Raw genomic sequence first — 16,300 nt, forward strand, 5'->3', positions numbered from 1 at the left:
CACTGGAACTTCAGGTCCCACTGCAGAGCCCGCAAATGCCATCTGGAATGTGTCACCAGCAGGATGCAGGAGGCCATCAGGCTCAGCAGCCGGAGGGTCATCCTGACCGAAACCCGGGATAGAGGCTGAAAGATCGGAATCATAGCCTAAATATACTGGACTTGCTGCTCGGGAGGATAAACCCGAAACAGTGTCGAATCCAGAACCGCTCGGATGAAAGGGAGCTTCTGAGAGGGGCTCAGGTGCGGCTTCGGCACATTGATGGAGAACCCCAGCAAATGCAGGAGGTCGGCCGTAGTCTGGAGGTGGGAGACGACTGCCTGGGGTGAGCCCGCCTTCAACAGCCAGTCGTCGAGGTAGGGGAAGACGGACACCCCGGACATGCACAGATGAGCTGCAACCACCACCATCACTTTCGTGTACACCCAGCGCTGGTAAGGCCGAAGGGTAGTACGCCAAACTGAAAAAGCTCCTGGTCTACCATGAACCGCAGGTAACACCGGTGAGCCGGTAGGACAGGGATGTGAAAATTAAGTGTCCTGCAAGTCCAACGCTACCATCCAGTCTCCAGGGTCCAGGGCAGTCAGGACCTGAGCCAGAGTTAGCATCTTGAACTTCTCCTTCCAGAGGAAGCAATTGACGTCCCCGAGGTCCAAGATGGGGCGCAAGCCCCCCTTTTCCTTCTTGGGGACCAGAAAGAAGTGGGAATAACAACCACTCCCTAATTCCTGATTGGGCACGTACTCGATGGCCCCCTTGGCCAGGAGGACCGAGACTTCCTGACCGAGAAGAGCCAAATGATCCCCCAACATGTGGTGGTACCGAGGTGGCATGGCTGGAGGAGAGGACAGAAAGGGAAGCAAGTAACCTTGGCAGATTATCTGCAGCACCCACTTGTCCGATGTGATCTTGCACTAGTGGTGGAGGTGGAGGCGCACCCTGCCACCCACTGGCGTGGGGTGCCCCCTGAAGCTCGGATTAGGAAGGTTTTGAGGCGGAAGCAGCGGGGGTGGAAGTGGACTGACCCACACGCTGGTTACCAGACCCACCCCTGCAGAACCCACATCCGCGGCCTCGCTGAGGCTGGTTCTGCACAGGCTTGCTGGAAGAGCGCCTCTGGGTAACCCTGCCCTGGGCACGAAAGGAACGAAACCCCGGCGTGGCAGGGTTTTTCGAGGAAAGACGCAAAGACTTGACCGTGGCACTAGAGTCTTTAAAGCGCTCCAGGGCATTGTCAGCATTGTCAGCATTATCACCAAAGAGGAGTATGAGCGAGCTCTGGACATCGGGTGAGTACCCAGTGGAACGCAACCAGGCGTCGCGCCGCAACGCCACCGTCGTGGAAATCGCCCTGCCCAACGAATCAGCGGTGTCCAAACCACACCTGATGGCAAACTTTGTTGCATCCTTGCCCTCCGCAATCGCTTGGGAAAGGACAGCCTGGACCTCCCCAAAAGAGGTGGCGATTTCGGCTAGACTGTGCCTGGTCCATGTCAAAATATTACACAGAGTCTATGTTAAAGGGCCATGTTTAGTTCGCATGGGAGAGGGGAGTGCAGAAGGAATTGTAACCAACTGGGCACCTTCATGCACATAATATGGGAGTGTGATCATGTCCAGAGATACTGGCGGAAAGAACATGACGTCATGAGTGAGGTGCTTGACGTGGCAATCCACCCGGAAGCTAAAAGGTGCCTCCTAAACGTATGGGAACCAACTGACTTAACCAGCAAAGACAAGCTTTGGGCTACCCTGGGTATCATTGTAGCAAAAAGGAACGCTGCACAGTTTTGGAAGCGGCCGCACAGCCCAAAATTGGGAAATGGGAAACGGACATGGGCTGGTGGGAAAACTGTCTATGCAGCACGTGATTGTCCCTAAAAATGGTCAGCTGTTTGGAATAAGTGGAATGTTTATCGAGGAAGAATATGTAGCCCCACTGTTGTTCCCTCATCCGAAGAGTCTTTTGTATCTTAAATGTGTTGTCTCAGTATGTTAGACCAATTACCAACTGTCGTATTGAGAACTGTAAACGCGGATTTGACTTAATTCCTCTCAAATGTCTGTGTATTGTCGATTGTTACATGTTAATAAATAGAAACGTAAGCTTTAACAGTTGCCACTGCAACTCCTTGCTGGGCCAAAGATAAAATGAACAAGACATTCAACAGTTTGACCTGAAGTGGTTCTGTCTGGCAGATGCCACACCAAGACACAAAAGTATTCTAACACACAACATACACTGATTTCATGGAAGGGGGCCTGGCTGCCAAGATCACATCAACTACCTCAGAAGGTATCAAAGAAACTGCTGCTGCTCAATCTCCATGTATGGAGGTGCAGATTATGCAGGCCCAGATTCAAGAACCTACCATGCTGCTGCCTCTCTGAAACACCATCTCAAGAGCTCCTCTGCTTTCGCATAGTTGTAGCCCATGCCTTCGGACATGAGTAGCCCCATGATGAAGCACTAGGTTGTAGGTAAGGGCTTACTTCCGTCACAGAGTACATATCCTAGATGACTATTAGCTCACATTAATCCAATTTTAGTTTGATACTTTTTGTCTTCACAGGATTTTATGTGTTACTTGTCTTCTTTGCTGAGGATCCTTATGGTTTATCCACTTGTTCCTATGGCTCATTGATGATCTTGAAGCAGCAGCCTGATTGGATAATATGTACTAAAAGCCAGACGTTCTGGGGCACCATATTCTTCAGACCAAATCCAGACCCACTAGTATGACTTAGGCCCGGTTGTTCCTGATTTTCTTCAGAACTCTGGACTTGAAAGGTAGTGGCGGGAAGGCATACAGGAGCCTTGAGCTCCACTCTACACAGAATGAGTCCCTGGGGGAAGAGTCTTCTTAAGAACTCCAGTGCACGAAATGTTCTTACTGCGTATTCTCAGTGGTGCTGAGGAGATACATCCAGTACTCTCCCCATTGCTGATAGACATCCTGCACCACCTATGGTGTAGCTACCATCCGTCATTGGCTGGGTGTCGTCAGCTCAATTGTCCGCACTGGTGTTCAAAGATCCTACCAGGTGGTTCACAACTAGGGAGATGTCCCAATGGCCCAGCCAGTTCCAGATGTGCAGAAGCTCCTGGCACAGGACTCAGTGCCCCATCCAGCTTCTTTAAGTACCACGTGGTGGTGGTCCTGTCCGTGAGAACCTGCACCAGGGACCTTTCGATGGTTGGCAAAAAGGCCTTCAAAACCAAATTGCCTGTAAACTGAATGAAATTGGACAGGTTCCCCTAGTGCTGGGTCTTCTATGGCTTCAGATCCCATTGCAGAACTTGCATGTGCCATCTGGCATGGGCAATGAGCAGGATGCAGGAGGCCAGTAGACCAAGAAGCCTTAGAGCCATCCTCACCCCAGACAGGCTAAAAGACATCAATGACACAATTGTTTTTGCCTCCATAGAAGGGAAGTGCAGGTAAAGAACTTCAAGCAGCTCTCCTGATGACCATAGCAAAAGCCATATTTTTCTCAGTAGTTGGTTCCAGAAGGGGAAACAAACAAATTAATGGGTGAGGTATCCAGTCCACTAGCATCCTGCAGGTTCACATTCTAGTTTGCCTCATCATGGGAGGCAAATGTATTCTTATCACTCTTATTATCATCTCCATATGCCGAACTCAGATTGGAGTTAGAACCAAAAGGCTGCTGCAGTGTCTGTGCCCGACAGCACACCAATGGAAATGTGTCTTAGTCAAAAGTATTGACTACTGGCTGTGGTACATCATGGGGTGGCCTCTTTCAAGGATGAGATGAATTTGGCTTGTCAGGCACCCCAATAGGCTATGGATACTTCACTGGCACTGTTGATGCCGAACAGACGGGTGCAGTTTTCTGAGCCAGAAACTAAATTAGCACCGATGACAGTGCAGAACATTAAGCAGGTTTGAGGGGCACAGACAGTGTTAAAGACAGATGAACCAGTGGTAACCTGCAGATCCTTGGGACCTGAAGGCATGCCAGAAACACGATCCCGAAGGGCAGAAAGGCCTCTCTAAGGGCCTCAATCTGCAATGACGTCACTGATGGACCCTTAAAATTGAGGTGCACCCAGACCTGGGTAAGAATCGGCCCCTCTGTGGAATGGGATCTAGACTAAGAGGCATGGTGACAGCCTCATGCCTTCTCTAGATAACAAGATCGAGAGTAGCAGGAAGGGACAGAGTCCTGCTTAGAGTTCTTTTGTGTTTTTGTTTTCACTTACCCAATGACGGACTGTTAAGAAGATCTGTTGCGGGAACGACTTTGGGAACAGGCCAGCAATCTCACATTTCACCAGGAGCAGGATCTGTGAGGAGCCTTGCAGTGTTTTGTCACACAGAGCTTCTACTAGTATACTTGGATGAGTTTCAGGTTCATGTAGGCACAGTCGTCAGTTGACTTGAAGTCATGCTCAAACCCCAAACACCAGAAGCATACCTCATGTAGTTCTGCCACAGATAACTGTCTGTGACAGTCTCTACAAAGTTTAAACCGACATGTTCCCTTGCACACTAATAGATTTGACTCATCAAGAAAAAGTCTCTTCAGAGATGAGGAAAAAGAGCAGAGCTCCAGACCCAATTGCTAGAGCCACGGAAAGAAACTGACTGATGTCAGTGTGAATGGGTGGGACGTATACGCAGCTCTGGTGATCACCTTCGGAGTGGTATGAAGTCTGCACAGAGATGCACGAAGTTACCTACAGGCAAACGTAGCAGCACTGCTTTTAGACTTTCCAGATTCAGCCTGGGGATATTCACAAGGTGAGAAATCTGCTGTTAAAAGTATCCATCAGATTAACAACCTTCTAAACACAGTCTTTATACTGAAACAGGACCATGTAGTGCTGTAACATCTTTCTTGTGTTCACTTCCAGTTAGCCCAAAATTCATTGAAAGATAAGCTCCCATATAAAGAAGGATATGCTTACTACTTACATTGGTTAGTGATAGCATATCTTAGCAGTAAAAAGTTGCCTCCTTTATTGTCTTGAATAATTATAATGCACTACAACTGAGGAATTACATCTATATAAAACGACAGTGCTTGCTGGTAAGCAACTGAAAGTATCAGGATCTGGGCAACAGGTTTCTTTAGTGTTTGGTAGGGATTCGGAGTTTTGTCTATCTTTAATGGATTTGTGAGAATGATGGTAACATTATCATGGGCCAGCAAACGCTTTGGTAGAGCTACCTAATTTTCTGTGCTCAGTCACAACTTATCTACAAAAATACCACAGGCATTCTTAGCAAACTAGAAAGACTACAGCTGTGTCTGCTTAATTTTTTGTTTAAATGTGTTTTTATTAATTTTCAGTTTTGCATTATATCAGTACGGTTCAGGCAATTCTATTACAATACAATCATAATTTGATACCAGTATTTCACCTGTATCCGTTTTCTAGTAAAGAGCATCTAGATTAGACATCAATACATCATAAACGTAACTGGTATTTTCTCTTAGTACACATTTTCCAGCCTAAGGGATAGAGAATTAGACTGTTTGTAACACAACATTAATATAACCAAATTAATCCTCACATTGACTCCTGTGTTTGAAATTATAATTTGTTGAACATAATAACAGGATGCACGTCCAATATCTAGTAACTGCAAGTTTTATTTGCTCGTCTGCAAGCAGCACTTAGGCATGTTTTGATTGTACTGTACCCTGTATTACAGTATGTCTCCTATGCCATGATTGCATGTTATGTACTGTGTTGACTGGCTTGGACAATAGTTAGTGAAGGGTCATGAGCCTGTCTCTGTATACTCGTTTCTGAACAGGTTGACGCCATGGATCTTGCTATCTAGGTATGCCTCAGACTAGGTCTGGTTCACATCTCGGTCAGGTGAATGAGTGGGCTCGTTAGCCTGGTTCTTGCCATAAAGTGTGAAAATCCGCCAGGATTGCATCCCAGCACCCTGCGAGTGGCTGTTTACGAATGACTACCGCATCCTCATAACGCTGTGCTATGCTCTCAGCCTGTGCCCAGCAGAGTAGCGATTGGAACCAGACCTCCCTGCAGGCGGGGGATCAGACGCTTGGCCACTATGAGACCCAGATCTATATAACGGGATGTCACTTTGTGTTTTCTAGATCTGTGGTATAATGCCAATATGCATACCTCTCAGGTCCAACTCAGGGCATGCCCCATGACTGCGTCAGGGTCGTAGTGACTGCTAATACAATACTGCTGTAAGATCAGGCAGGACCAGACCATATGAAGCAGGTCAACCCCGACTTCACCACATCGCGGACGGCCGACATCTGCACGATTAAAATATTTATTGATTTTGGCTGGTGTTAGGTAGGCTCTGTGTACTATGTAATACTGGACGAGCCAGAATCTTGCGTTTTGGGGGATTCGGGTGGGACCCTGGAGGATGGCCAACCATTCACGTTCAGTGCAGGGACGCTGCAAATCGGCCTCCCAGTGACCACGTAATGAGCTCAATTGTGGTGCGGTGTGCGTTCTCAGTGCCCCCGCAAACCATTTGACGAGGTGTCAGCCTGTACCCAATTCATGAAAATATTGCACAACTAGGTGCGTGGGCGGTTCCTGTGCTATGTTTCCCCATGAAAGTTGCAGTGTGCGTACCACTGCTGCATGTAGTAAACACTGGCCCTGCGGCAAACCCCAGTCCTCTGCTAGTGCCTCAAAAGGTAATAGTTGACCCTCATTGAATAAGTCTCCGACTGTCAGAACACCAGCCTCCTCCCATTGCACCTGCTCCACTCCCGTAACAGCGCAGTGTCTCCTGGGCGTGCCCACTATGGGAAGGGACAGTGCGTATGAGATTATGCTGCGCGTCAGCTGCAGGCTACGGTGATAGCAATAATGGGCCACATCCAGCTTCAGCGGTGGTGACGGTCTGCCCTTCTTGCTGGGATGGAATAACTCAACCACCTGTGAATGAGTGAGAGCAGGAGCTTGAGTCGCCAAGTCTTCTAGTTGGCATGCGTTTAACCATTGTGCCAGCCATTGTAGTTGAGCAGCAAGGTAGAATTGCTCCATATGTGGTAGTGAAAGGCCTCCGCAAGTTGTTGAGGGGTACATTTTAGTCATGGCCACTCTACTACGCGATGTGCCCCAGATAAACTTCCTCAGGTCTGTTTCAAGATTTTTGAACAGCACCGGCCTAAGACAAGACAGCAGATTTACAAAATAATACAAAAGGCGCGGAAGCACCACCATCTTTATCCGTGCGATTCGGCCCATAACTGTTAGTGGCAGTGCGCTCGCATCGCAGTGATGGCGCGCAATAGGTGGCAGTCGTGGAGATCTGTCGGGTCCCTGTGGATGTGTATACCCAAATGGCAACAGTTGCCAATGTACTGGTTTACCATCAATGGTCAGGCGTGGGTTCGGAATGGTGGCTACAAAGGTGTACAGGCATGATTTGTCCCAGTTCACCCAGAGTCCCGAAACGGTCGCAAACTCTAACAGTGTTTGCTCCACAACTACACAAGGCAGTCTAATGTCTTTTAGGTATATTAGCAGGTGTCTGCATATAACAACACTCCATGCAGGACATCACCTAGTGGGATTCCCCACTCCTCTTGCGATCTGCGCATTGAAGTAGCCAGGGGTTCGATGGCCAGTTCAAATAGAAGCGGTGACAGTGGGCAGCCCTGCCTGGTTACCCGCTAAATAGGAATCCGGTCGGATGGGTATGGGCATGTTCTGACACTGGCTATCAGCTGGGTATAAAGTAATCGAACGAGACTCAGGAACTCATCACCTAAATCATATTTGCGCAGTGCAGCAAATAAGAAGCCCCATTCCAGAGTGTCAAACACTTTTTCCAGATCTAGCACTCGGCATCCTGAGGATTCCCAAGCAGTTCCGGAATAGTGTGCCACTCTAAAGAAGAGGCGTAAATTTAATGACGTACTGCGCGTGAGTACAAAACTGTTTTGGTCTGGATGGATCAGCCATGGGACTAGTGGGGCCAGTCTGCATGCTAAAATGTTTGCCAATACTTTGTAATCAGTATTTATAAGCGCGAGCGGGCGTTAGGAGCTAATCAGCTCCGCATTTATATTTGGCTTCGGTAGCAATATCAGGAGAGATTCCCATAGGGTGCCAGGCAGGGTGCCTGCCTCTTGTGCCTCATGAAACACATTGAGAAGCTGTGGTACCAAATCTTGTCGGTAAGCTTTGTAATATTCGGTGGGGAAACAGTCAGGTCCTGGTGATTTGCCTGTGGCCAATGATCGCATAGCCTCGTGGTCTTCTAGCAGAGTTAATGGCTCATTCAGCTCATCACGTTGTTTGTCAGTAATTTGTGGCACGGTCAGTGGAGTAAGGAAGGAGCTCATGTCTGGGGGCCTTACATTATGTACTGATCGGTACACTTTAGTGTAGTGTGTCGTAAGTTCTACATGTATATCATATTGTTTAGTGAGGATGCAACCATTTGCTGATTGCAAACGCAGTATGGGCGCTTGTGTCTGTTCCATCATACGTACGAGTAGCCTACCTGCCCTGTCGGCGCTGCGTATGTACACGCAGCATGGGACGCATAATTTAAGCAACTCAGTCTCTCCAACACCTCTGCATGTTTCTGCGTTTCTATTTGAAGTTGAGTGTGTACGCCTCGCGCTAGATCAGCTTCCAGCCTCGAAAATGTATTTTCTATGCGTGTTATTTCATTGTCCAGGTTCTTTGGGGGCACCAACTCAGACCCAAACATTGACCCCGGACTGTAGCTTTGCCCGCATCCCACAGCAGCCCCGTGTCAGCCACAAGCCTGTATTCTCTGGAAAATACAAGCTGATCGCCGTGCCAACTGATTCTCTAAATGGGGGATCCTCCAGCGCCAGAGGCTACAGCCTCCAAAAGTGTGTAGTGAGCCCCACTTCCTACCCTTGCAGGCGCATTATATATGGGTTATGATCTGAGTGAGTTTTGCCCAGGTAGTCCGCACTTACGCACTGAGTCAGTATCAGGCGATTTGCAACAAAGCGGTCAATAGGAACATGCAGGTCGTGTGGGTGGGAATACATGTGTGCCAGTGGGTTGAGTGATCTCCAAACATCCAGCAATTCCCAACGATGAATCCATTCCCCCAGTCCTCGAGCATTAGATGTTGCTGCTGTCTGCAAGAGTGGTGGGAACAATCGGTCTTCTGTGGTGTCAAGTACTGCATTGAAGTCCCTGCCCAGCAACCAGGGAACATCACACCAGCGCGAGAACTGGCTGTCAGTGCCAGCCAAAACTCTTTCCGATTAGTGTTTGGGGCATAGATGGGACCCAGCACCAATGGCTTCCCATTTAGGTGCCCTTTTGAGAGGACATATCTACCATGTGGGTCGATTTCGGTTACCTTCGGCATAAACTGCGTTCCCAGTCTGACCCAGATCAGAGCTCCGCTAGCAAAAGAGAAGTAGCCTGTTGCTAGTATCTGCCCTCCAGCACTGCTGCAGCCTCCCTATTTCTGGCTTGGCGATGTGGGTCTCCTGTAGGAATGCTACATGAGCTTTATGTCGCTTGAGAGAAGGGTAGACTTCTTATCTACAGGATGGCATGTGCAGCCCCCTGACTTTCCAAGTAATTATATTAGTGCGGGACATGAATTGTAGATATAGAACGGCGCTGCGTGCATGTAACGTAGTGTGTTTGACCCGTAGACGGTCGATCAGCGTGTCCACGGCAAGTGAATGATGCATCTTTAGTGTTCGGGTGCATTTTGTGTCGAAAAGTTTTAAAAACGGGAAGCCATGTGCGGCTGAACTGAGAGAGAACAGAGGGACAACAGGTATCTGCCCAATTGAAGAACCATGCCATGTGGCAACTAACAGCAATGTGCGCCGAGTTAATCATATCGGGCGGGGGATGGGTGTCAGAGTTTGGTGCGTAGTGAGTGCTATAATATTATGGACTCATTTTGCAAAGGTGTATTCACGCACTTCGGCTCGGTTTCCACCAGGGAATGGTTAATTGGCAGTCAGCACGGGGCATAGATGAGCGGGCGTATGTCGGTGCGATGCAGTTAGGTGAACTAGGGTGTCCTATGAATCGTGTGTGCATCATCCCCCTGTGGTCGTGCATGCTGACTCAATTACATATGTACAGGATGTCTAGAGACCAGGCAGTACATCAGATCATGTCATCAGAGTCACCACGGGAAGCGATTGAGAATCCTCGCCTAACAGCTGTGTCTGCTTATTACAGAAACTATTGATATTCCTCTTATTTCACCCCCTTTCATCCTTCCAACTCCTGAGTTTAGAAAACAGCTGACATTTTTCCAATCTTCACTTGGGGGGAAACAGAAAATCCTTATACTTTGAATGACAAAAGATATTTTGCTAAACACACACAATACCGATGCTCGGTAATACTATTCCAGCGCTCAGATTTCAGGCCTTAACCTCTTCTCTGGCAAAAAGAGTAAGTACACTCTTCCCCTCTCCAGCAGCAGAGATCACCTCTGACTGACTACAGAATAAGATGTAACACCTCCTTTTAAGTTTCATAATATGAGATGCAGTCTTTGAGATACAAGTGGCTTTCCTCAGAGCAATTTTCAAAGAGCAGCTCAAACCAAATGTTTTTTTGGCACGTCACAATTCCCAGAACATCCAAATCTATTGTTATCACAGGACCACCTAAATCAGTAAGCAGGAATGTGCACCAACATCAACCACCCTTTGAGCATTTTCCTACAGAGCATGACTAGAGCCACCTCAGAGAAACACGCCGTTGTACCAACGGTATAATTTTCAACTGTGCAGTTCAGCCCTTGTTAGAGTACTTTCTTAGAAGCATGTAGGCGATTTCTTCCTTACCACAAAAGCACACGAGGCAGGACCTAATGCCGACACGGTGCCCTTCTCAGTGCTACCATTTTATATTGCCGTAATTTAAATAACCGACACATCGACTGAAAGTATAGTGCCTTGTCAGAGGAGTATCAAGACTTTTTTAATCCTCATTAATTCCAGTCCCATTACTTTAAACTCAGCATAACATAATTTAACATAATTCAAAAGCAATCCTCTCACAACTGGGAACTGTATTGCAGGAAGAGCAAATTCTCTATAGATGAATGTGTTCGATCAATTACGTCTTAGCACTACCATCAGGCACAAAGCATTCGCTAAGATGACACATTAAAACATTTATTTTTGTGGTGTCAAATGCGCTTTTGTGAAAAAGGCTCAGATAGTGACTGTAATTAGGACTGCAGCTTAGTTGGTGCCACAAGCATGGTCACTGAAAGTCTGACATTTTAAAGTGGCAAACACTGAGGCAGACGTTTACACATACTTGGAAAAAGTCACAAATAAACACTATTGTAAGGTCATCACTGCACACTTTTTCTAATAAATTAACCTTGCCTTTATTATTCTCCAACATCTGGGTGCAAATAAATGTGGGAGATAACCACACACTTTTCCCTAAATTGCCAATGAATAGAGGATTAAAACAAGGTTCAGTGCTCAACCCTACTCTTTTTAATTTGTTTATTTCAGATCTGAGCACTATGTTAGACCAAGCAATATCCCACCCACCATCTATTGGTGGCCAGCTCTTGATATATTTACAATATGCAGAAGATGTGCTTTTTAACCAGATGGCGTGGGACTTCTGGGGCTTTTAAATGTTTTAAATTAATATTGCAAGGACAACTATAGGTCACTCAACTTTGAAAACACAAACATTAAAAAAAAATTGTAAAAAGGTGAACGTGAAAGTAGCCTGGCATTAGAGCGAAACAACTATCAAAAGAAGCCATAAGTATAAAAACCTGGTTGTGTGGTTGCTGGTTTGCATAGCTTATAGCTGAAAACAATGAAACCTAAACTGTCCGCATTAATTCATGTTTTCCAGGTGTGCTTTTCCGCAAATGATCGAACCCTTCACTAATTCCACCGTCGCAAGTTACTAAATGCTAAATTAATCCCAACCTTATCCTGTGGCTCCTTAGCATTGCTCAAAAAAGTAGAGCACTTTTTATACATGTTCCAAGGTGAGTCTTGAATTTAGGCTTATTGGTCAAGAGACTTTCTTTGATTCACACAGACACCGGTACATTAAAAGAGTATATTTGAAATGAGATGCAGACAGGGCATCACAGAATGCATGGAGTTCAGCGTTGACTTCTGCCCTCTAAGTCCTTCCAACACAAAGCCTTTGCAATCACAACCTACCGTACAAGAGCTTAAAACTAGCACTGAATAAGTAATTAAAGTGCCTTTCATTTTTTGGGAGATAAGGAAAAAATATAGAAAAGTAGCTACAGCTGGATGTCGATTAATTCCTAGAAGTGTCTGCAGAGACAAAGCTGCCTTGCTGAAAGCTATAGATACTATTTTAAATTAAGGGTTATGAAAGTAAGCTTTGGGTTATTATGTTCATTAGACCTTCTGCCAAAATGGGTGGTTTCAGCACCTCATAATACATGTAGACTGTGTTGACTTCATCAAGAATCTTTTCAGCACCTCCTTTGTATTTGCATCAGACTTTTATCAGAAAGGAGATATTAGTTACAACAGCTATTTCTCAAATTCGGCATCAGATCTAGCCAAAATGTAATCATTTTCTGCTAAAGGTGGGACTTTCCTGTGGTGACAGTTTGTTTTATTAACTTTATGGACAAAACAGAGCATTTTTAGCTGGTAGCAGTCTGCCTTCAGTACAGGAGAGTTAGCTGGGCTAGATGAGAAGCCCTTGAAATCATTGTAGAACTGGCTAGATCACAGCTATGTTCACATTTTATAACATATTTTAGTCTGTCGTATGCATGAAAGCCGAAGTCGACACAAAGTAATTTAGCCATTCATCGTTGGGGTACTAATCAGCATTCCATCTGTACTATGTTTTATTTATGTATTCTTTTCTTTTATATCGGCTGTTGCTGAGTTACAATACTTACTTATACCTACTACCCAGGACTCTTCAGCATCTCTGTTCTGGGCTTTTATTTAAATCTGATTCAAAGGAGAACACATCTCCTTGCGTCAGCCTCTGGACCTCGATACAAGTTGTTTCTTGGCTTCCTCTTTTCCTTTTCCCTTGAGGGTTTCAGGTTAGGTCTTGCCTGGCGGTCTCTGATGCAGACTAGAGGAGGGTGTGATCTATCCAGCTCCAGCATCTTTTCATGTGTACTTCATGAGCAGGGAGTTGGAAAGTCTGCTTCCATAGGTTGTTGCTGTTGATAGTGTTTGGCCAGCAGATTTGGAAGAATTTCCTCAGACAGTTGTTGATGAAGGTCTGGACTTTGTTGGTGGTGGCTGATTTTCAGTGTCTTGGTTTCATGGATCAATTTATCAAGATGGCTTTAAGGAATGTATTGTATTGATTGTAATTGCATTTATATAGCGGTTACTACCCCTGACGAGGCGTTGAAGCTCTTTTATGGCGAGTAGCACGCTACTCTGGGACCCATATAGATGATTAGTGTTGAATTAGTATAGTGAAACATGCAAGTACATTTAAAGTGGTGGATAGGTTAGTCAGTTATTTGGATTTGGAATGATAGCTGAAGGATAGAGGAGGACAACGGTTTGTATTTATATAGCGCTTGTTGACGCACGCTATTCAGGAAGCCTACAAAGGATTAGTGGTGAATTAACATGGTGAAATATGTAATTTCAGTGGTGGATATTAGTCAGCTACTTGGAGTGAGAAGGATAGCGGAGGGATAAAAGGGGAAGAAAGATTTGCATTCATATAGCACTTGTTACCCCTGATGGTTGTTGAATCGCTTTTCTGGTGAGTAGCATGCCACTCCGGAACCCATAAAGGATTACTGTTGAAAATTAGCATAGTAAAAAAATATGAAGTAATTTGAGTAGTGGATATGTTATTCAGTTATTTGGGTAGTATATTAGTATAGTTTAGTATGCAATTTGAGAAGTGAACATGTTAGTCTTAATTTCGATTGAAAAGGATAGTGGAGGGATAAAAGACTGAACGTTTTTTTTGTTTTTTTTAGGTCTTAGCAATAGGAGGAGGCTTTTGGAGGAGTAAAAATGAGTTTTGGAGGGGAGGACTCAGAGGAAAGAGTTTAGAAAGGTTTGTTTTAGGGGATCGGTATAGTAAAAGAGGTGTCAGATGATACAAGGAGGGGTAGAGTAGGAGATAGTCTAGAAAGGGTTAGTTTGGCAATCATAGTGGTATGGGGTTTGGGATAAATGAGTGAGTGGATGTAGAGGATATATTGATAGATGCATAGGATGAGAGATAGGGTAGTGCATTGGAAGGTGTAGTAGAAGAAGTTTGAGATGAGTCAGAAGGTTGGGCTAGAAAATATATTGAGCGAAGTATAGGCTGAGAAATAGGGTAGTGCATTGGAAATGCTAAATTAGAAGAAAGTGATAAATATGTAGATCCATAATTACATTGAAAGTATATGTGTTGCAAGAGTTACAAAGTGTGGTGGTGTGCAGTGTGTGTGTGTTGTGCGTTAGTGTTATTATGGTAGAAGCAAGAGGAGAGTGTTTGTGGGTCAACTGATGGAAGGTCTGTTAGATGTAATTACAGCAGGGAGAGTGTCTGAATGGGATGTAGTTATGTAAGGTGTTGATTGGTGTTGTGTTAGTGATGAGTGTATAGGATAGAGTTGTGTACTGTTTGTAGGTGATGGTGGATATGTGTGGTAGTTGGGATAGTAGGGATAGTAGGGTGTGTAGATGTGGTTTGGTTTGTAGTGCAGGCTGGTACACTAATCTGTGCATGAGTGTGTTAATCTGCTTGTGGATGTGGATGGTGTGGGCTGGGTATTGCTAAATGAGAAAAAGGGGAGCATTTCTGGCCCTAGTCCCGACCAGTCTCGAACAGGATCAAACAGGCAACTGCCCTTGTCCTCTCTGCCCTTAGCCTTGACGCCCGGGCTGAGACGATCTAAGTCTGGCCTTTTTTATAGCCCTAGTAATCAGGTGACCCCTTCAGCCAATGGGAACCCTAGCCCTATCCAATCACAATACTAGCCCTAAAATCTAGGAACCAATAGGAGACCAGGACCTTACAGCCAATCTTAGCCCTAGTCCAAGCACCAAATCAGTTCAAAAACCCTGATCTCAATGTCCAATATAGGCCCTAGCCCTACCAGTAGTCCCAAAACAAGTCCATGCAACCAATGGCACAGGTAGCCCTAGTCCCTACTTCCAATAGAAAGCCTAACTCTACTCTAAGTCCCACACCTAGTCCAGCAACCAATCACACCAGAAGCCCTAATTGTTACTTCCAATTAAAGATCTAACCCTAGCCCTAGTCCCACCCTACACCCAACAACTAATAACATAGGAAGCCCTAGTACCTACTTCCAATAGAAATCCTAACCTTACCTCTAGTCCCAAACCTACAATGATTGAATCACAGGCCCAGAAACCAATCAGAACCTTCAAATACCCAACCAATGAGGAAATTAACCCTAATCCACTACAAACACCAGATACAACCACCAAACAGTGTAGACCTGTACCAACCACTAGCAGACCATATAAGGCCCCAGCGACCTCAGACAAGGTTTGCTGGCCAGGGAGTTGGAATCTGCTTCTCCTGTTCAGAATCTCCTAGGAGACAGACAGGCTCAATCCACACTTTGGACTTCAGCAGGTAAGGGCCTCACTAACTTGAAATCTAACAATACTGTTTGAATAAAACTTTACTCCCCCTGCTGGCCAAAAAACCAAGTGCACAGGCCCTAGTAAAACACAGTTTAAACAGCTCACAGAAGCGCCCTCTGATGTAGAAAAAATCCCTGTTGCTGGGAGGGGGCAGGGGGGCTGGTTTCACTGGCTTATGAACACACAATGGTGGCTGTGAGTGCACTGTTTGAACACACAGGACTTAGCACAGAGCAAAGGAGAAATTTGGAGGGAAAACAGAATTGTCACCAAAGAATGAGAGGGACAAACTACAGAGGTTGGACTGCAAATCACACAATTAAGCACACTAAATGGAGGCAATCAATGGGCAGGGAAAACCACAAATTTAAAACACAACACAGGTGATAAAATATGCAATTACAGGCAGGCTAAAACTACAATGTTTAACTGTAACAACCACAGGCATAGACAGTAAACACAGAAAGTGAAAATCGTTTTTTCAACAACTTTTTGTCTTGGGAAGAGACAGCAATAGTCTGTCTCCTTACCACTTCCTGGACTCTGCTCACTGCAATCTGGGGCACAGGTAGGCTGCAACTCACAAGATGGAGGAGAATGATTTGGAGTGCACTAAGCAAGGCCTTAAGGGGCCTGGGCAGGTGTGAGAGGAGGGCTCAGACTTGCCTGGTAGCTGAATAGCCAATGGTCTGCTGGCCTGTGGTTGGGCAGC

General features: G+C 45.8%; 1 protein-coding gene across 9 annotated transcripts in view; it reads right to left on the minus strand.

Annotated features, from left to right (window-relative positions):
* Nucleotides 1-16,300, minus strand: part of DOCK9 (dedicator of cytokinesis 9) — a 1,161,971-nt gene that overhangs the window by 515,741 nt on the left and 629,930 nt on the right. The window lies entirely within an intron of this gene.

The sequence above is a fragment of the Lissotriton helveticus genome, chromosome 8 (assembly GCF_964261635.1).
Source record: "Lissotriton helveticus chromosome 8, aLisHel1.1, whole genome shotgun sequence".
Taxonomy (NCBI): Eukaryota; Metazoa; Chordata; class Amphibia; order Caudata; family Salamandridae; genus Lissotriton; species Lissotriton helveticus.